This window comes from Pagrus major, chromosome 23 (genome assembly GCF_040436345.1).
Source record: "Pagrus major chromosome 23, Pma_NU_1.0".
NCBI classification, from domain to species: Eukaryota; Metazoa; Chordata; class Actinopteri; order Spariformes; family Sparidae; genus Pagrus; species Pagrus major.
In genome coordinates this window covers 8330532-8352076 of record NC_133237.1, presented here as the reverse complement: position 1 = coordinate 8352076, position 21545 = coordinate 8330532, and positions in this window count along the sequence as shown.

Below are 21545 nucleotides of genomic sequence, written 5' to 3'. Positions count from 1 at the left end.
GATTTCCTCTCTGGTCAGGTTAGAATCACAAGTTTTTTTCAAGTCCTCGTCAATTGTGGCTATGTGTTTTTTAATCTTACCAATAAACATTTCACAAGAGGGGTTGTTGAATTCTGATTTGTACAAGTTGCTATAAAAGGAAAAAACAGAATTTGATATTAATTTTTGATCAGTACATTTACTACCATTAATATTAAGCATACTTAGTGACTTTCTTTGACCATTTCTTTTCTCCAAAGCAAAAAAAAAAAGCTGGAGTTTGTTTCCCCCTCTTCCAGCCACTTGGCTCTAGATCTCACAAATGCACCTTTGGCTAACTTAATATAAATCTGATCTATTTTTAATTGTATCTCCTTTACTTCTAGCTCCTCTTCAGAAGATAAGTTGGGTTTAGATACGAGGAAACCAATTCTGCTCAGTAATTCAGCTTCTGTTTTATTTTTTAGAGCTTTTAACTCTTTACCTCTCTTTACAGCAATACTTCTCGTCATAAACTTGAAGTACTCCCATTTCTGTGTATATTCATTGTCCGCAATTTCATTAAAAATTTCACTGGCTAGATTTTTTTATACTATCATTAAAGGAATTGTCTTTAAGTAGAGTATTATTAAATTTCCAGTATCCTCGTAATTTAGTCGTATTCTGTGAGCCCCCTAATTTCAGAGTGATTTTCTTATGATCTGACAATGGAGCAAAAGAATGAGAGACCTCTTTCACATACTGAAGTGCAGAGGAAGAAATTAAAAACAAATCAATCCTGGATCTAGATGTAAGGTTATTCTTAGACCATGTAAAATCCTGTATGTCTGGGTCAGGGAGAGATCTGAGCAAAGTTTCGAAATAATATTGTTTTTCAAAAGAGATTGACACAGTGTTGGGGGGAATCTATCCATTGCATTATCAGGACACTCATTAAATTCGCCAACTAAAATTACGTAAGAGTTAGGATATTTGTGTAATAGCTAATTTTTTTTTGAGGTAATCTGACTAAAAAGTACCTTGTTGGATGAGTGAGAATTATGCCCATAAATATTACATACTATAAAATTTGAATTATCATGCTTGAAAATTATGAAAATCCATCTACTATCAGACTTAGACTTAGACTTAGACTTAGACTTCACTTTATTGATCCCGTTGGGATGACTCCCTCAGGGAAATTGAATTTCCAGCAGCATACAATTCACAATAAACTCTTAGCTAAAAATAGAAAATAAAGATAGGAATAAAACAAAATACAATAGAATACAATAAAAATAAAATAAAATAAAATAAAATAAAATAAATATAAATGTAGAGGACTGTATATGTGTTATTGTACAGAAATTATTGCACTAAAGTAAGAGTGTCCAGGTATGTATGTGAATAAATAGATAAATAGATAAATAAGTTATTGCACAGTGACACAGTATTGCAGTATTGCCAGCTATCTATTCCCCCCCCCCCCCAAGTGAGGAGTTGTACAGCCTGATGGCATGAGGGACAAAGGAGTTCTTAAGTCTGTTGGTCCTACACTTGGGAAGGAGCAGTCTTTCACTGAACAGGCTCCTCTGGTCGCTGATGACGGTGTGCAGAGGGTCGCTGGTATTGTCCATAATATCCAGCAGTTTTTCTAGTGTCCTCCTCTCTGCCACCGTCACCAGAGGGTCGAGCTTCATGCTGACCACGCATGTGAAGACACCACCTCTAAGATTTCCCCTTTAAATTTGTGCAAAAAAATTGAGACTCCGGCAGAACGATTAGTACCATGACTACAATAAATCTTATTTCCCCACTGCCCTTTCCAAAACTTTACATCTGACTCACTTGAATGTGTTTCTTGTAAAAATATTAAATCAGCCTCACTATTTTTACAGAACACAAAAGTGGCTTTTCTTTTCAATAAATCACGTATACCTCTGACATTCAATGACATAACCGTTAGCAAATCAAACTTAAAATCCATCAAGAATAAAAGAAAAAGAAATAATAATAATAATAATAATAATAATAATGAAGTAGCTCTCACAAATAGATAACAAGAACTTTGAGGTGTGTTTTAGATTCCTTAAACGAGGAAGTGATAGACAGCCAAAAAAAAAGTTGTGACTATAGGAAAATATAGTGTTGGTACCATAAACAGGTTAGTTTAAATTGAATTAATCAATAACTATCAAACATGTTGGGTTAAACCCAGAATATTGCTGTTCAAACAGAACACATTTTCCTTCTGTCTGTTTTTAATTGTAAATTATATAAACTAAATATGATGAATATATTTTGCTGCTCAAAAATAATATTGCTCTATAACAGTTAAGCAACACTGCAATGCAAATTATTAGTAAACCGTGAATTAATATGAGGAAAAAAGAAAAAAGTTTGATTATATTTTTTAGAACCATTTATCTCCCATACCTCTTGGAATAAATAATATTTGTATAAAATTGTATAAAGGTGTGAGATTAACTCAAAAAATGTAACTGCTGGTGTTTTGTGCCTCTTAATATAGACAGTTTGGAAAGATAGCAATCTTCATCTGTCACCTCCAAAAGTTAACAGTTCTTGAGTTCTATGCATAGTTATAACCTCCCTGGAGACGTGAAATGTTTGGAAACAGCATTCTCCATCAGTCATCCACGAAAATTAATAGTTCATAGCCAGTAAGTCTATTTTTTAAATTTTTTTTATTTTTTATAACCACCCTGGAGACGTGCAGTATGTAGGACGCTTGCCAACTTATCCAACTGTATGATTCTTCTCTTCATTAGTCTGAGGAAAAGGCTTTAATCTATGTCTAAATGGTCAATCTTCTTCCCCTCTATCAGAGCATAAGGACCTAGGAAGGATGCCTTTTTACCTTCCTTCCTTGCTTTTTCCACGATGGGCCAGAGTTTCTCTCTGGCCTCTCGATCCTCCGGGGAAAGTGCCTCGGTGAGACGCAGCTTGTTGTTCCGCAGAAACTTGAAGCCCTTGGCACTTTTCCAAACAGCATCACGGATACGGCGCAGCACAAATAGGATGATGAGTGACCGGTGGGATCCATCCTTTCTCTTCGGACCAAGGCGATGCGCAATGTCGACACCTTCCTGTAGATATTCATGAAGTCCCGGGGCAACTTTTCCAAGGATGTCAATCACCACTGCTCTCGCGTCTTTGTTCCTCTCCTCTCTTACTCCGTGTAGTTTCAGTGTCCATCTGTAAACTGTAGCGCTAGTTTTCAGCAACGCCTGCCCTCAGAATCCGGTTCTCTTATTTCAGTTGTTCAATTTCTAACTCTGTCTGTTTCAAAATGTTTTTGTGATGATTAATATCCACCAGAAGTTGCTCAAGTGTAGAAGAGAGTTTTTCATTACGTTGAGACGTTGTTTCTGTCGTGAATTCAATCACTGAAATCTTACGGAACGTCTCGTCATGTTTGTTTGAGAGCTCTTGGATAGCCGCCAAAATGTCAGCGCTGACATTTGCACTGTCACCGTTACCGTTAGAGTCCCGTTTCTTCCGTTTGTTGACATGTTGAGCGTCACAGGACTGGGCCGAAAGTGTGTCCATATTATCTTCAGGCCATGGGCGTAGGTTTCTATATAGATGGTCGTGACATGTCACAACCAATGTTCGAGGATTGCAAAATAGTCACTACCAATATTTGTCTGCTGCTGAGCCAGTAGTAACGTTAGTGAGTGGTGGTAGTGAGCATCTTCCAAACTGTGTCCGCTACTTGAAATGGATAAGAGGAAGAAACAGCTGAGAAACAGCGATTAAAAAGTTGAAGTCTCTGGAGGTGGAGGCTGCTAAATGTGCGAAGTTGACGGAGCTTTTTGGTGCCGGGACCAGTGACACCGACCCGCCAGCAGCCACAGGTGCTGCTGCGCCGGGAGACGAGGGAGGAGGACCTGACAATGATGAGCGAGTGGAGGCAGACAGGGTCAGTACCGTCAGCCTGGGGCTGGCTCGGCTAAATGTTTGAGACATGTCCAAAACAAAGTAAAAAAACGTTTTTACATTGAATGTGATGCGACCTCACTAACATACTGATGAATGCAGCTGCCGCTAATGCTAACGTAGCTCCTCAGGGACTGAAGTCGTTATTTTCTAACTTTGACAATCTAACATGTGGCAGCACATCAGCCCAGAGTTAAAGGGCTGTGACTGTTGGTAGTTGTGGTTGATTTTGTTCAAATACGCCGAATTGTGATATTATGGGTTATTATTGTTCAGATGATTTAGCTAAGCTAGCTAACAGATGCTAACGTCAGCGGTCTCTTGTTGCCATAGCAACAGTAAACATTCACGTGGCCTGATGAGCTGTAAACAGAGATACAAAACACAAGTAAACCTATAGCAAATAATAAATTTAATTTGCAATATTTACCATTGAATTTATTGTAATCTTTCAATTCATTTATTGTTTACTGAGGTGATAACTATCTAATAGGTATAATTTGTGTGTAAATGTGTTACTTTTACTGTAGTTTTCAAATGGCTGTGTATAGTGTTAGTGTATAGTCTTGAGCATTTTCAGGTCACAAAGATCTGGCTTTTTTGCATTGGGAAACACTAGTAAAGTGTCCTAATGAAAACACGACAAAGCCATTTGACTACCTTGTTCATAAATGATGGTGTCAGGACTTTTTTTTATGACACACACACTTTCATTGATAGGAATACTTGGTTTTGAGGAATGACCTCTATTTTGAGCATGTGACATGCTTTTGCAGGTTATCAACAAGGTTTTGCAGTTTGTACTAATTGTTTTGAGAAATGCACCAACTGTTGTGCAAATGTAAGTAATGATGTGAGAAAAACTCCACCCCGTCTCTGGTTTTGGGTTCTTCCCGTTAGTCTCGTCCCACCCCTGGTCATAACATAACTTCTGTTGTGATTTGACACTATAATGAACAAAGATTGATTGGTTGATTGCTATAGCTGTCAGTTTTAGTCCTTGAGTTCATAGCTACGTGCTTTATTTGTTAACTGCTATCAAGGAATATGACTCTCCTTTGTAGTATGTGTGAGAAAGGACGCCACGAGATTTGTGGACTTCTTCGTGGTGTCCGCTGATAATATAGTGGGCTGGTCTGGACAGAAAATGCCAGAGCTGAATTTTTGTCCCAGTCCACCCCTGGTAATGTCACTACCAAAGCTGAGACCAAACCTACGCCCTTGCTTCAGGCGTAGTTTCTTTGCATTCTTCCCATGGTGTATTCATTTCTACTGACTTTTCAGAGTCACTCACGTTAGCATTGGAAGTCATCTTCTTTCTTTCTCTGACGTTAACATCCGTTGGTGCGTTAGGTAGCTTGCGTTCAAACTTTTACCGTCTCGGTTTTTCCAAACTTTATCTTTTTTCCACGGAACATTAGTCTTGGTACCAAAGTATTAATGTGTTAAAGTCACCACGTTAAAATTACCACATATTCTGTCTGCCTATTCACAAAACCTCAAATTGTTTGACGGAAAACTTTGCACCCAGCTTCCTACGCCACCGCCATCTTGGCAATCTCAGGCCACCAGATGCTCTCCAATGAGCTCCCCTCCCCTTTGACATTTCAGTTATTTAAAGGTACAATAACTGATTTTTGGCCTCATGGGGGCAGCAAAGTTGTGGACACTGCATTTAGATATTCTAAGTTTCCCTAACCCTAACCCTGTGATCCTACCCTCTCACTGAAGTTACATAGTGCAGAAACAAGTGATGGGGGGCAGAATGGCTGAGACAGAGACACCATTCACATTATTACAAGACACTGTACCATCTACATGATGTTGAAGCTGTTATTATAAGGTATAAAAAGTAACATAATGTTGCTTTGAATTGCCCAAATAAAGTTTTTTGAACTGAACTGAACTGAACTGAACTGAATTGAATTGAATTATACAAAGATTTCAGAAATGCAAGACAACAACAAAAGGAAATTAATAGGGGTGTAAAGATTCACCGATATGAATCGGTATCCGGTTTTAACGTTAAAGATGCGACTACATCGATACGTGGACCCCTGTAACCATTTAAATTTACCATTAACCGGTCGATGGCCAATTCTAAAGTTATGTATCGGTATTTATCTGAAGCTATGCTGCTAATTCTGCAGAGCGTCTCTCAACTCTCGTAAAAGGTTAAAGGTCAACGCGAGATTCTCGCGAGAGTAACGTCAGCGTATCCGAGGGAAAAACCACAAGAACAACAACAACAACATGTCCGACAACTCCGACACATGGATGTATTATATAACTGGATACCGGACCGGAAAATGGCGGCCATTGATTTCAACGGAGTTGCTCGCCTGCCGCATACGCCAAAAAAGTTTCTGACTTCTGGGTTTACTTCCGCGTTATGGGGCCCATAGAGCATGCGCAGTTGAGTCACCCTCCATGATGCTCTGGGGCCTCCCATCATGCCCTGGGGCAATGAGAATGAGCAAATCGCGTTCTGGACAAGCGCTGCGCGCTCATGAGTGCTTGTGGATGAGTTTGACCGGCAATGACAGATCTACACAATCAAATGATGGATTTATAGGGCACATCAACCAATGATGTTCTCAAAGTCATGGTTATAGACTAAACGTGGTTAATTTGTGTTGTTTTATTTTTTTTAAGTAAGGATAAAACGTTGTTCTCCGCTGTTTTCCTAGCCCTCCTCCCGGTCGTATGCATTTGTTTTCAGTGAAGTCAATCGGTGGATCGATGGATTATCATATATATGTTATGTTGTGTGTATTTGTGTAGTTTGATCTGTCATAAACAACAGATTACATGTTACGGGGCGCGTTTGTGTCGCGGACGCAACCGAACAAAAATTGCACTGAACAAAAATAAAACATCAAAATGTTAAACTGCAGAAATCATTTAAAAACAACAGTATCACAGTTAAACAGAGTTTGCAGAAAAACAATGACACAATCAAAGGTAATAAACAAATCTCACATTCTCAAAATTAGTTGAATAAGTTACAAATAAGTTTATTACCTTTCTCATTGGATGCAGATGATCCTGATTTGATTTCAGACCCTCCATCTGTGTCATTTTTGTTCTCTGACTGCTGGTCTTTATCCGATTCATTTACTGGATAATACTGAGAAAATGGATAATTTTACTGACCAACTCATCACATCAGACCCACTGAGATGAAGATGTGTTTTGAAATCTTACATTTACCTTGATTTCTTCTTCACTCTCCTGTAACTCCCAATTACAACATGATGAGCATAAACGCATCATAATTGGTAAACTCCTTGCCCTAAGTTAATTTTAGTTTGTTTTTAAACTTTTAAATGACCCTTCATATTTGTCACAGGCGGTGTTACAGAGTTGACATCCGACTCTTCAACCCTTCCAGCTGGTGTCTTGTCCTGGTTCTCCTCCTGCATCTTATCTGTTCTTCATGCTTTATAAAGTCACAGGACAAAGTCAGTTAGACAAATACTGTGATAAACTATGACTGCAAGATTGAATCACCATTCAAGCTGAATGGAATGAAAAGTATTTAACCAATCTAATATCCTTTTTGTCAAAGTTATTACATCTTACACATATCTCATTTTGATGAATGTCGCAGGTGAAATGTAAATATTGCAATGTGAAAAAATACCAAATCGCATTCCAGATTCAACATTCAAGATACAAAAACTTTTTTGTCCAATAATACAGGCAATAATGGAAATTTGTCTTTCGCTGGGGCATGGCTCATATACATACAGAACATATAAGAACATCAATTGAACATAAAAGATAAAAATTATGTATGGCAAAATTTCATGCAGTAAAAACTGACTATGTTGTTTGGAAATAAGTTAATAAGTAAATCAATGATTTTTTAAAACAGAACTTCAGTGCATAGGAGACTCTGAACCTCTGCCCTGAAGGAATCAGCTCAATAAAAAGTATGAAGGTGGTCATCCAGGATTTTATATGCCGGTCTGTTTACTGCTTTCACATGATGTTCTGAGAGCTGGGTTTATGTGCGAATGTGATTTTAGTTCCCTGGTTGACTACTCTGGAGAGTTTGGCTTTACTTCTCACAGACAAATGACTCATCCAGGATACAGTGTTTCCTTTATTTCATGCATGTTAACAAAATACAAGCGCAGTTGAGGGTTTATGTATTGGATGGTATTTTAAGGTAAGAAAAACATATTTCCTAAAGTTAAGATGGTGAAGGGCACTCTATGTATTATTCAAGAATAATCTACTTTTGGAAAATGTAACAAATACTGTGACTCATAACTTTGCTGTTTTAAGACCTAGTAGAGCAGCCACACAAACCATAATTCGAATCTGTACTCATCAATTTAGAATCGGCTTTGACGACTCTTGAATTTTGATCTTACATTTGGAAAATAGATGCATCCAACAGTTCTTAAAGTTTCTACATAAAGTAAAGATAGCCATTTCAAATTGAAATTTAATCTGATTTTTTAAAAAAACTGTATAGATATACATCTGTAACAATACTGAATAAACTCACCTTTGTGTTTTAATAGTTCTGCCTGGTCTGAGTAGATGTGCTGCCTTGTTATGAATCCTTCCGATAACCAGAGACCACAATATGAGCTGTTGGTCTGCCTCTCACAAACTGTCCTGTCTGCACTTTTAATCTGTCTTTTAAACCAGTGATAACAAAAAGTGAAAGTGGGTCAGCTCCAACTCCATCATTTCCCAAAAGTCCAATGACACAATACTGATACCATCAAATTAACCATTAACCAAACACACAATGCTCAGTGCTCTTTCAACAGTGAACACTTGCAATTTGCAAAGTTGTAGCCTCTATAAGGATTTATCTTTTCTGCAGTGTTGGAGCTGCACTAATAAATATTGTTATATATTGACAGTTTAACAACTTATCATGTGTCACTGATTGAGACAAACCCACAGAGAATGATCCTTTGGTCTTTTAGCTTGTTTTGTTTTTAAAGTAAAAATACTCTGTTTATAGCAGTAGAAGGAGTATTTTCACCGTAAGAAGCTCTAAATGCACTGTACACCCCCTGACCAACACCAAACAGATACAGTAAGCGACTAGCTCGTAGACATAATGGAACATTTAGCAGCTAAATAGACAGATATTTCCCTCAGGAGTTGGTGGAAACCAAACCAAACCTGAATGTAGAGCAAATATTGGACTTAAATTAATTGAATGGCCAGAAACACGACAAAAAAAAAATTGTTGCTAATGTTTCTCCATGCAACTGTTTGCCAACATGTTTGCCATTACAACTTCATGACATGATAATACTGTATGCGACTGTTGTGTTCCACTGTCCTGATATAATATAAGACAAAATTTAAATGGTAGTATTATGTAAATATTCTAATGAAGATGTGCTGCACTGGTTCTTTTACATGATGAGACTTAATAATAGGAAATGTTGTATTTTACTGCACCATGTTTGTCTGATATTTGTAGTTAGTAGCTGAATTGTTGAAATCATGATGCTGCATGTTGCATGATCCATTTACATTCAATATTTAGGATACGCTTATAAAGTCTAAACTGCTGTTTATAGTCATATTTGGATTTCCAGAATCATAAAATATTTAGAGGGTACTATTTTAACAAGAATTCATTCACAATTATTGTCTGTATGTTATACTTTCTTTTTTATACATATTGTACTGGTATTACTCACTAGAATTTAATTTTAAGTGTCTATGACTTCAAAGGTCTTACATGACAACAACATGTTGTACAGGCCAATAATAGGTCCACCTATAGTATACAGTATATATAACCTTAACCCTTACATGTAAATATATGTATTAATTACTCTTACTTGAACGTTTGATGCTGAAGTACAGATGGCCAGAAAATTTCCAGAAATTTACCAAAGTAATATTTTGACACTATGTCTTCACTGCAATCAGAGGTGATGTGGCCCTTTGCCTTGTCATTTTTTCTCCAAATGCTGCTGCATGTTTTCTATTTTGTTTTCTTTTCTAATTTTACTTGTATATACCTCTAGTATTTATTTATTTTACTTTGCGTACTTATCTGTACTTATTTTGGCCATTGTGCTGCTGCAACAACCAACATGCAACATCCCAACTGGGGATCAGTAAAGGTTTATCACATCATACTGTATCTTATGAGGAGCTTCGGTTTTGCAGAGCAAGATAAGAAGGGTAACAAATAAGATAAATGGAGGTAGAAGGTCTAGTTTTATAGCTAGGTACATTTTTTTTGATGAGATTGTAAAAACTTTTGAGGACATCGGTGTAATGTGTAATAGTTCAATGTGAAGTGAAGGGTCATGCTTTGAGCTTCGATTAAATCAAATTGATTAGGTAAGCAAAATAACTCTTTTATTCATCTCAGGCCAGTGGAAAGTTTTATTGTGTTATTGGCTCAATGAAGTTTCCCTCTGTCAGATGGAGTTTCAACATCTAGACTTTGATCTCTTCTTCCTCTTCAGAAAAGGCATATGGTGTTCTGTGGCTGTGGGAAAGAGCAGGAGAGGTGGTGTTCTTGCTCATCATTGTTCTCTTTGTGAAGGACCCTCCACCATGATGACGAAACAGAACGTCAGCTGCTTTTTAGACCTCTCTGCCTCCATTGCAGGCTTTGTGTTACAAACTGTCAGACAGTAGAAACAGTTTGAGATTTCAGAGCGATGTGAGTCCAGACAGGAGGCAGAAAGGGAAATGAACAAAAGAGAGCATTTGAATATGAAGTGACTGGACTCCACAAATTGCCATGGTGTTTCATGGGACTCCAGTAAAATCCCTGATGAGGGTCTTAAGCTGGAAGTGGATGATCTGACAAAGTTGTACTTTATTCCACAAGTTTGTATTAGCATTACTTATTGGAATACACATTTTAATTGACTAAACAGTATGGAGTCTGTTGAGGAAATGAAGAAGCTCAGGGTGTCTATGACTTCAAAGGTCATACGTGACAACGGTATGCATGCAGACAGGGTTTTGGGGATGGCAGAGGTTCTTACTGTCCTGGTAAAAGTAATACATTTACAGTACATTTACACAGTGATGGAATGTAACTAAGTACATTTACTCAGGTACTGTACATAAGTACAATTTCGAGCCCACTTTACTTCACTTTGCAGTCAAAAATGGTACTTTGACTCCACAACATGTATTTGACTTAGTTAGTAGTGTTTCTTTTCTTTGCATATTGCATGTTGCATCTTACATAAACTTTTGATGCTGAAGTACATTTGTTGCCAGAAAATATCCAGAAATTTACCAAAGTAATATTTTAACACTATGTCTTTACTTTGACTCAACTATGACATTTGTGTATTTTTTACAACACTGCATTTACATCTGTGTTTTCTGGCTTGCAACCAGAGGTGATATGGCCCTTTGCCATGTCATTTTTTCTCCAAATGCTGCTGCATGTTTTCTATTTTGTATTATCTTCTCCTTTTATTTGTATATACCTCTATTATTTGTTTATTTTACTCTGTGTACTTATCTGTACTAATTTTGGTCAGCGTGCTGCTGCAACAATCAACATGCAAAATCCCCACTGGGGATCAATAAAGGTTTATCTCATCGTACTTTATCTTATGAGGAGTTTTGGTTTTGCAGAGCAAGATAAGAAGGATAACAAACAAGATAAATGGAGGTAGAAGTTCTAGTTTTATAGAGAGTGGTAAATATTTTTTGAGGACATCAGGGTAATTGTGTAAGAGTTTAATGTTTGATTGTAAAGTGTAGTGTCGTGCTTTAAGTTTCGATTAAAGTAAGTCAAGTTGATATTAGCAAGCAAAATACATCTTTTATTTAAAGTGTAATAGATGATCTACTTCACCATTCTTTCTTTCAGGATTGCAATGAAAAAAAGATCAGACCACCATCAACAAGTTCTCCCTTGAATATTTAGCTTCCTTTTTTAGTTGTCATAGTTGACCTCATTTGTAATCAACAAACAGACATTTCTCATCATAATGGAAGAAATTAAGAAATCATTTTCCTATTGATGTCAAATAAAATGACTCAAACTTTTTGTTTATCGAAACAAACTAAACAAAGACTCATTGGGTTGTTCATCAGGACCCAGTTAGTGTTTTAGCATTTGGGTGTTCACATCAGGCTTAGGCAGCTGTTTGCTCACAGGTTAGCCATAACAACTGTACAGGCTCAACAGGCACGTGCAGAGGGGGGGGGGGGGCGGAGGGTGCTGGAGCACCTGCCCCTTTGCCCCTTGATGCCCAAAGTGCCCTTTTGTCAAAGTGATTTTTTATTTTTTTAAATTTTTTTGTAAGTGTGTGTGTGTGTGTGTGAAAGTCCTTCTGTCTGGCCCAAAATAATAATAAATCAAACAAAATAATAATAATTTAGATCTACCTTGGTCGGTCACATGATCCACAACGTGCCCACACATGCCCTGTGCCCTGCTGCTAATCGCTAAGCTGCTGGAGACGCCGCTGCTAGTCTCGCGAAACCGAAGAAGACCCGAGGGAGTAAACAGCTGGTCCGGTGAGTAGGTTTTGCAGCGGTATTCGTTTGTGCACGGTGTATTCTTGCAAGATGACTGACGAAGTGAAGTAAACAATGAGCATCCTGTGTGTCGTCCAACTCTGCATACACACCTCTCACAAGTTACAGCTGCTAGTTAACCACACACAGCTGCTGTGGGGGAAAAGTATGTCAGGCTTTTTTTTTTTTGTTTCTGTATGTTTCTCTTGTCATGGGCAAAGTGCGTTAGAGATATCATGTGTTATTTTACTGTCAAGCTGTTTTTCCCTATGTTTCTAGAGTAAGGTGACCAGATTTCTGAAAATCCGGGACGTCTGGTCACCCTAACAATATACGTATAAGTTTTATCACAATTGTTACAAAACAGTAATGCTCAGATTTCAGTTTCACCTTAAACTCAGACTTTTTGACATAATATCTATAATAATGTAAAATACATTTAGCTGTAGAACATTGTGATGATGTAGTTACAGAGTGGAGAAATAGAAAAATCTATTAAAGTCCATTCAAACTTCACTGTTTCCCAATTTATTCAGTTAACTGTTATGAGTAATATTAATGCAGGTGGAACAAACTTGATACACTTATCAGCTATACTGATAAAATTACAACTTTTTATTAATAGTTTGTCTTGACAAGAATCCATGTTGTGGTGTCAAACTATTTCATGTCTTTGGAGTAGTTTAAATAATCTGTATAAAGTCATGGCAGCAAATAATGCAGTGAAAGGGGGAGGTCCAGGGTCAGCTCTGCATCCATCCTGCAGAGACTGAATAGAGACAAGGATCTGGTGGTTAATCAGTGATGCAGCCATGTAGGTGCATGTGGTGTTTTATAGAGGAACAACAAAATATCACACAATGTTCAGCCTTTTTGACCAGAAACAGCCCAGATCTCAGGTCAGTGCAAATTTTTTATAGTTTCATTGGATCAATGAAGTTTCTGCCCTCTGTCAGATGGAGTTTCAACATCTCTTCAGAAAAGGCATATGGTGTTTTGCAGCTGTGGGAAAGAGCAGGAGAGGTGGTGTTGTTGTCGATCCTCATTCTCTTTGTGAAGGACCCTCCACCATAATGACAACACAGAACGTCTGCTGCTTACATCAGGTGTACTCAGTGACCTCTCCTCCTCCTGCTCTGTCCTGTCAGAGCTACATGAGTGGCCCCTGTTGTTCATGTTCCTGCTACATGACCCACTACCCATGGAAGAGTTGGGTGAAGTCACCACAGGGCTCTGCACAGGCATCTCTGTTAGAGAGCCGTCGTCATCTTCTTCCTCTTCCTCTCCTTCCTCTCTCTCACTTGCTGCCTGGCTGTGATTGGACATGTGAAGGCAGCTGGGGTTGTCAACCAAGCTCAGTACCTCAGTCATGAGAGAAGGGCCAAGGTCTACAGTGAACGAGGTGAGGGAGTCAGAGCATGTCAGTGTGATACCACTGCTGTCTGGTAGAGACCCCTTCCAGATGAAATCAATGTAGGATGTTACAAGGAATGTTTATTGGGTATGTGTAGGAGTTGGATTTTGTATTTGAATTGAAAGTTTTATGTCATGATTTAAAATTTTCAAATTGAAGTCACTTTTCAAAGTGTGAATATATGAAAGGAAATCCTACCTAAAACAGAAATATCAGAAATTATCCTATTTTAGTGATTTGAACAGTAAAATTGATATCACTTTATAATATATTAAAATGTTTTTTTTTTAGCACTAACAAATTTCACCTGGCTGGAAACTATAGCTCATACTTTTTAAACTTCCTTTTCAAATACAAACTATGAACTCTGGAGTTACTGTATGTCTAGCAATTCAGTTCTTTCATCACAGGGTGGCAGTATGTAACAACCCAACAACACACTGCTGAAACTTCACTGCAGGGACAGACAGGTTTCTGTCTCCTAGATGGACTTAACATTACAAACCCTGATGAAGGCCACAAGCTGAAACATGTTGGTCCAATAATGAAGCTGTTCTGTGTACCAGTGAAGTTTATTTCCTCTTCAGACTTTTTTCCTTCTCCATCTACCTTGAAGTTGGTAAAGCTCTTCCAGAAATCCCTACTCTGCTTCCACAGTCCAGTAAAGAGTGAGTGATGCTCAGCAGATAAATGTTTGAATTTCAGGTTATTTTATCAAGACAAAAATGAGAAATGGAAAGTTATATATACTTGAAATTAATTACTCTTTTATTGCTCTGTATAATTCAAAGGCAGCTGACAAAATATAATTCATGTTAAAAGGGTCGGTGTAATGAGCTAAGGAGCATATTGGCCCACTTACCCTCAGTGATATTCAGCCATGAAGGGAGTTTGTGTTTTGTTTGGAGAGGTTTTAAGATATCTGTGTCAGATATTTTCTACTAAAAATAAAAACATCTTCTCAAAGTATCTTCTCTATTTTAGATTGTGTTGAAGCTGGCTGGAGACATGTTTGAAGTGGAGCTTCCTGACGGACAGGAAGTCCAGTTTCCCAACCGTGATAGCATGGATGTCATCAGCTACGTTAAAATTGCCGGGAACTTGAAACTGACTTCCTTCAAGATCTGCTGAGAGACACAACTGCTCTTACACATGTATCATTTGTTTATCAGTTTGATTAAAGATAAGACATTGAGAATCAGTCAGGTATTGTGAGAAACATTATTCATTAAGAGATGTAGATCTTCAGTGCATTGGAAATATATCTTTATTTAAAAAATGTCATATTGTGCACAAGAATATATGATGTTAAAATTCAACTGATCTGGTTTTGTTGCGTTTGAAGGGTTGAAGCCTAATCCTGGCTTTGAAAAACTGTTTCCCACAAACAGTAACACTGACTTCACACACAATATCAGTCTACTTATGACAGAGTAGCAGTCTGAGAAAGCAAACTGCATATAAAAAGCTTACTGAGATTGCCTGTGTAATCTGTGATTGGAATCTATTAAACTAATAGTGACTGTCTGAGACTTTACTGCTGCCTTCATTCATCGTGATCTGGGACTCAAAAATACACACACAGTCAGAGAAGATGGCTATAATGGTTTTGCGCACGGCGGATAAATGTCACAGAAAAAAAAGATTGGAGACATAAGTGACACATGGTATGACAACGTAGATCGATTTAGAGAACAAACTGCTCCAGCAAAAGGAGGAGCAGAAGAACTGGTCAGAATAATTTAGTTAATTTAGATACTGTATACAGTATATTGCTGGTTCAGAGAAACATCAGAGATGTGGGTATGATGCCTGTGTATCATCAGTGCATTTAGAATGAAGAAAATGAAAACCGATATTCTCATTTTATCTTTAAGTGGAAAATTGAAAGAAAAACAAAACCAGTCGGGCAAACTGATGAGCAACAGACCAGCAACTCCTTTCTTCTGCGAGGTAAATTACTGTTTTGTCAAAGGAGTCTGGTGGCTTAGAAATGCTTCAGTTTCCTGTCAGAAACGGCTACTAAAGGCAAGATTCTGAAAATATTCTAAATATAGTGTACACGTCTTTGGTTGGGCCTTTTTTAGGTGTATTAAATATGTTTTGCTGCAGCCCCTGTCCACAGCAGTACATTGCTTAGCTTCTACACCTGTACCACTGCTGTTTCTCCAACACTGCTGGGTGCATGCTGACCGCCATCTACCGTAGGTAATACACCGACTGGATAAGTACCTCATACAACCCCACTTGAATAATGATGCCTTTAAAATGTCCCATGAAACTCTGACAGTACGCTTGAAAGAATTAGAACTGAGGCTGAGAGTAGTACGCAATAGAAACAGGAAATGACATTGAACTTTCACCAGGGACTTGAGTTCTGTCCAATCACAAACAAGAAGTGTTGTCCCACCTTTATCATTATATCAACTGTTGTGTTTTCCAAAATGTTTTTTATTTTTTGGGACTGTTGTGTTTAAAATAGTTAGTTCTGCATTTATTTGTATGCAGAGGGGAAGAATGTGTGTGTTTGTGTTAAACATGTTTATCTGAAGCAGAATTCTTGAAGTTTTCAATGTTATAAATGTCCAAATGTTTTAATTTGAGTGCTTCTGGTTTGGCTGGACAGTCAAACAGATGAAGAAGAAGAACTTCACTTTCTACCAGACAGTCACAAACCAGCATTATTATTTTACCATAATTCACCGCTGCTTCTTACCACATTCTGTTGGACAACCAGCACTTACACACCTCAAGACTCAAGAGACTCAAGGAAGTTATGTCTTAACCAAGAGTGAGTCTTTTACTGGAAAGATTAAAAAATGTTGTTCAATCCATTTGAATGTGAAAGCAGAACTGATAATGATGCATTTTGTTCAGACAATAAAGCTCAAAACTGATAACTTGTTCCCCTTATTATTACACTGTATTATTTTTAGAGAGATTTCAGCATGCTTCATCTGACGGAATAAGAATAACTAGACTTATATAAAAGAGAACGAGGTATAAACAAATACGATATTTTCTATAGAATCTTAAGATCAATGAATATTAATACTAACAACAATAAGACATTTTATGAAATACTAAAAAAGTGAGCTGTGGCTCTGCTGCCTGGTAATGATTACAGTCATTACAATTATATACAAAGAGTTTTGGCTGTACAGACATCAGCCTGTAGGCTATGGCTGCAGCTTTATGTCTCAAATAGTCAAAACCTTTACTGTCATTTACTGAAGTATTCCAGAGTTGTAACCAACAACATTTGCATCAAGCACCATACTTAAGTAGAAATTGGAGGAACATGTACTTTTTTTTTCCATTTCATCCAACTTTAGAGCCTTTTTTTGCTCCACTGCACATATTGTACCATTTACTCCAGCACATTTGTTTGACAAAATACTAGTCTCCTTTTTAGATTACAATTTTTCATCCTTTATGGGTTAAGGAAACCCTACTTTTTAGCAATGTTTTTAAACCTTTTTTTCCCATGATGAACACAAGTGGACAAGCTAGCACTACAGTGAACCCGAGAGGCACCTGGCTGCAGGCCTCCACTGTGAAGTCGCTTCCGGTGCAGGCTCCACTGTCAGGACACCTCCACTGTCAGGACGGGAAGTGACGACATTTAAATCTGGATTTCACCTGCATTTTCATTCGAGAGAGACCAGCGAGTGAGCATGTGTTCCGAGTAGCGGTGAGTTGCTGATTTTTTTTATCCACACAAAGTAAATGCATGGTTTCTTGTGTTCTTCGTCAATATAGGTGCCGTAAAATAATAACGTTATAGAAGTCATTAATGATGCAAATTAGTTAGATAACGTCAAAGTTAACTTTCACCAGTGGAGGTTAGCATCAACAGCGTCAGTTATCAGGGATTATTAACTGTATAGTGCATAACCTAAAGTAACTGTTCGCATTTGTTTGTATGTAACGTTATAAAACATTTTTGTAAACTCTCCTTGCATCAGCTGGGCATCGTCACAATGCTGAAAACGTGTCTTTCTGAACTCACAGACGTGATATGTGAGACAGCCAAGCTGCCAACACGATGCAACACACCACGATGTTTTGCCAGAGGTCGACTAGCTAATTAGTGAGATCACCTGTGTAAGTGCACAAGTGGAATCAAAATGTGGCAGGACTACATGGCACATTTTTACTTTTTTATTTTTCCACCTCTGTTGTATACTACAGTATATAAACAAAACAAATAGTAACTGAAATTACTGAGAAGTAGCATGCTTCTGCACCATCAGTACTTTTATTTTTGATACTGAGGAAGGAAATACACATTTAGAGTGACGTCTGAGAAGAGAAGGGCCCTCTGACCTCCAGACTGACTGATGGGATCTTTTCTTTTTCTTTTTGGAGCTTGTGTTTTGAATATTACAACTGATCATTTTGCTTATCTATATATTTTCAGGAAGAAGAGCAGCAGGCTGAGGTCTCAGTCAGACCTGCCGATGTGGACACACCAGTGGAAGGGGTAAGATTTTTCACAGTATCTGTTGGTGAGATACTGTTGGTGCAGCAGCTATGGTACAGACATCTTTCTTTCTGTCTTTTCCATAGGACTCGGTTGAAGATCTCATTCTTCACGATTGCAGACATGCAGCAGAGTGGGTTGAGGCCAACAGACAACTGTTGTCTGCCAAAGTGGACCTGCCTGATGTTCTGTGCATGGGGAGGAGAAACAGGCTGAGGCTGCTCTGCAATATGGGAGGGTGTGGAAAGAAGAGGATGAGCATGAAAAGGAAGCAATCCTGGAGCCCTTCAAGTTCACGTTTTACAATACTGAGGACATGTGGAAATTCTGCAAAGAAATAATGGACAGAAGAAATTATTTGGCCTATTGTGAATGTCACACAGATGAGTGAGTTTGTATTAGAATAAAGAATAAAGGGCTACAGAACATTTATTCATGTTGTGACTTGGTGTGTTTTTTGTTTGTCTCATTGATCCCTTAATAATTCACTTGGATTATACTGTAGATATCAAGAGTAAGTGTAGTATTCAGTGCTACTTGGGTGTTCCAGCAGAACAAGAACATAATTAGCATAGACATAGAACCAAACATGAAATTTATGGTGGTAAAGAATAAAAATACAGAATAATACAACAGGAAGAAAAATTGAAAAAATATATAGAAAAAGAGCAGTGCAATAAAGTTAAATGATAAAAAGTCAGTTAAGTACTGTGTAGTGCACAATAAAATGTATAGGCCAATGACATCTTATGAGATGTTGGCTTATGAATATGAGTAATAACTTAAAAGACAATTTGTGCACTAAGCAATGTTATTCCTGCCCTCCATTGTTTTCATTTATCAACTATTTGACCTTCTCCTTTCAAGATCCTCAGCTTTGTAGTCGGCTGCAAATAGACTATTGAGCCCCGAGTCATATCACCACCGTTTGTTTTTCGTAATGACTAAGTTGTAAAACCACGCAGTGCAGTGTAGTGTGGCTTTTTGTCCTAGATTTGGACAGAATAAATCAAAATGCCCACGTTGGGGCTCATGCGCAACATAAAAGGAAAACACGGACCAAAAACGACAAACAAAAAAGTTTACTATATAAATACGATATAACGATTTATACTATAGGCAAGGAATTAATAGATTTTACGTCATATTGTTTACTAATTAATGCATTTGTGAGGAAAACGATTCAACCGGAAGTGCATTCGCGATTTTATTTTGAAATGTATCCCGTGCATTTCCTGTCCTGACAGTGGAGGCCATAGACATATAAAGAAGACATATTTATATGTCTATGGTGGAGGCGGCCTGAGAGTGGAGCCTGCGGCGGTAGCGACCTCACAGTGGAGGTCTGCAGCCAGGACCTCCTGGGGAACCCTGAACACGCAGAGGCTGCTCTTCTTCATCGTACAGGTCACATTACCCATTAAACAAAAGGAGGCGCCACCTAGTGGCGCTACATTGAATAACTCCGACTGTTACAAGCTATAGAGTCACTGTATGTCTAGCAATTCAGTTCTTTCATCACAGGGTGGCAGTATGTAACAACCCAACAACACACTGCTGAAACTTCACTACAGGGACAGACAGGTTTCTGTCTCCTAGATGGTGTTACGGCCGTCGCCGAATTCCAGCCTCTCTTGGGGTTGGTGTAACCTATTTCTGTCAAGCAGGGGGTGTGACGTCAGGACTCGGGTGCTCCTTCCACTTCTTGGCCGGCCTCTAGAGAGATCCTGATCGGAGCGGCACCGGAAACCACCCACCAATCAGACGGAGCAATTTGAAGTTGGTAAAGCTCTTCCAGAAATCCCTACTCTGCTTCCACAGTCCAGTAAAGAGTGAGTGATGCTCAATAGATAAATGTTTGAATTTCAGGTTATTTTATCAAGAAAAAATGAGAAATGGGAAGTTATATTAACTAGAAATTAGCTCTTCTCTGGTTGTTTTGTATCTTTTATTGCTCTGTATAATTTAAAGGCAGCTGACAAAATATAATTCATGTTAAAAGGGTCGGTGTAATGAGCTAAGGAGCATATTGGCCCACTTACCATCAGTGATATTCAGCCATGAAGGGAGTTTGGGTTTTGTTTGGAGAGGTTTTAAGATATCTGTGTCAGATATTTTCTACTAAAAATAAAAACATCTTATCAAAGTATCTTCTCTATTTTCGATTGTGTTGAAGCTGGCTGGAGACATGTTTGAAGTGGAGCTTCCTGACAGACAGGAAGTCCAGTTTCCCAACCGTGATAGCATGGATGTCATCACCTACGTCAAAATTTTGGTCGGCTAATGATTTTTTGGTTGACCAGTGCTTGGTCGACCATTCGGGGGCAGCCCTAGTGAGAAATACTATTAATTAAGAGATGTAGATCCAGTGGCGTATCCAGGACATTTTTACTGGGGTGGCCCAGATGGGACACAAAGCTAGTGTGGGGTGGCCATGGCATAGCGAAGTTTAATACCACGTAAGCAGCCGACCGCGGTTCGAATCCTGGCTGGACGTCCTTTGCTGCGTGTCACATCCTCTCTCTCTCCCATAATTTCCTGTCTGGTAACTGTCAAATAAAGGTGTCTATGCTGGTAAAAAAATCTTTTTAAAAAAAGTAATTTTTTAAATTCCATTTCCACCTATCACAGGCCTCAGGAGTCTCTGGTTATTTTAACATATCTATTTTTAATCAATAATTATGTTCAGGATAGGGTACACATTTTCTAAGAGCCATTTCCTTGGAGTGGATTAAAGTCCTCATCTCTTCACAAGTTAGATTAGGGTAGCAAAATTCAACGCTCTTAACTCATCCTATAGAATAACATTAATCAGTCATCAGCTCATCATCTGTGTCACCTGTACTGTTACCTGTGTTTGCTTTACTAATTGAGGCGCCATCTTGTGGTTACATAAAAACACAGCAATCCAGGCAACAGAACAAACCAAAAACTTCAAATCAAAGCTTAATACTTAAAGATAGGCCTTATTAAAAAGTGTATCAGTCAGCAAAAGACAAACTAAGCTTGTAAGGAAAAAACAGAAATATTTGTTGTTCTTTACATGCTTAGTTTATGTTATTATTTAGCTTAGATATAATTTGTTGGAGATAGTGGAATTTGATTTTTTTGGTTTGTTCTTTGCCAGGCGTGTTTTTATTTAACCACAAGATGGAGCCTAAATTAGTAAAGCCAAGAAATGTTATTCAATCAATCAATCAATCAATCAGTCAGTCAGTCAATTCACTT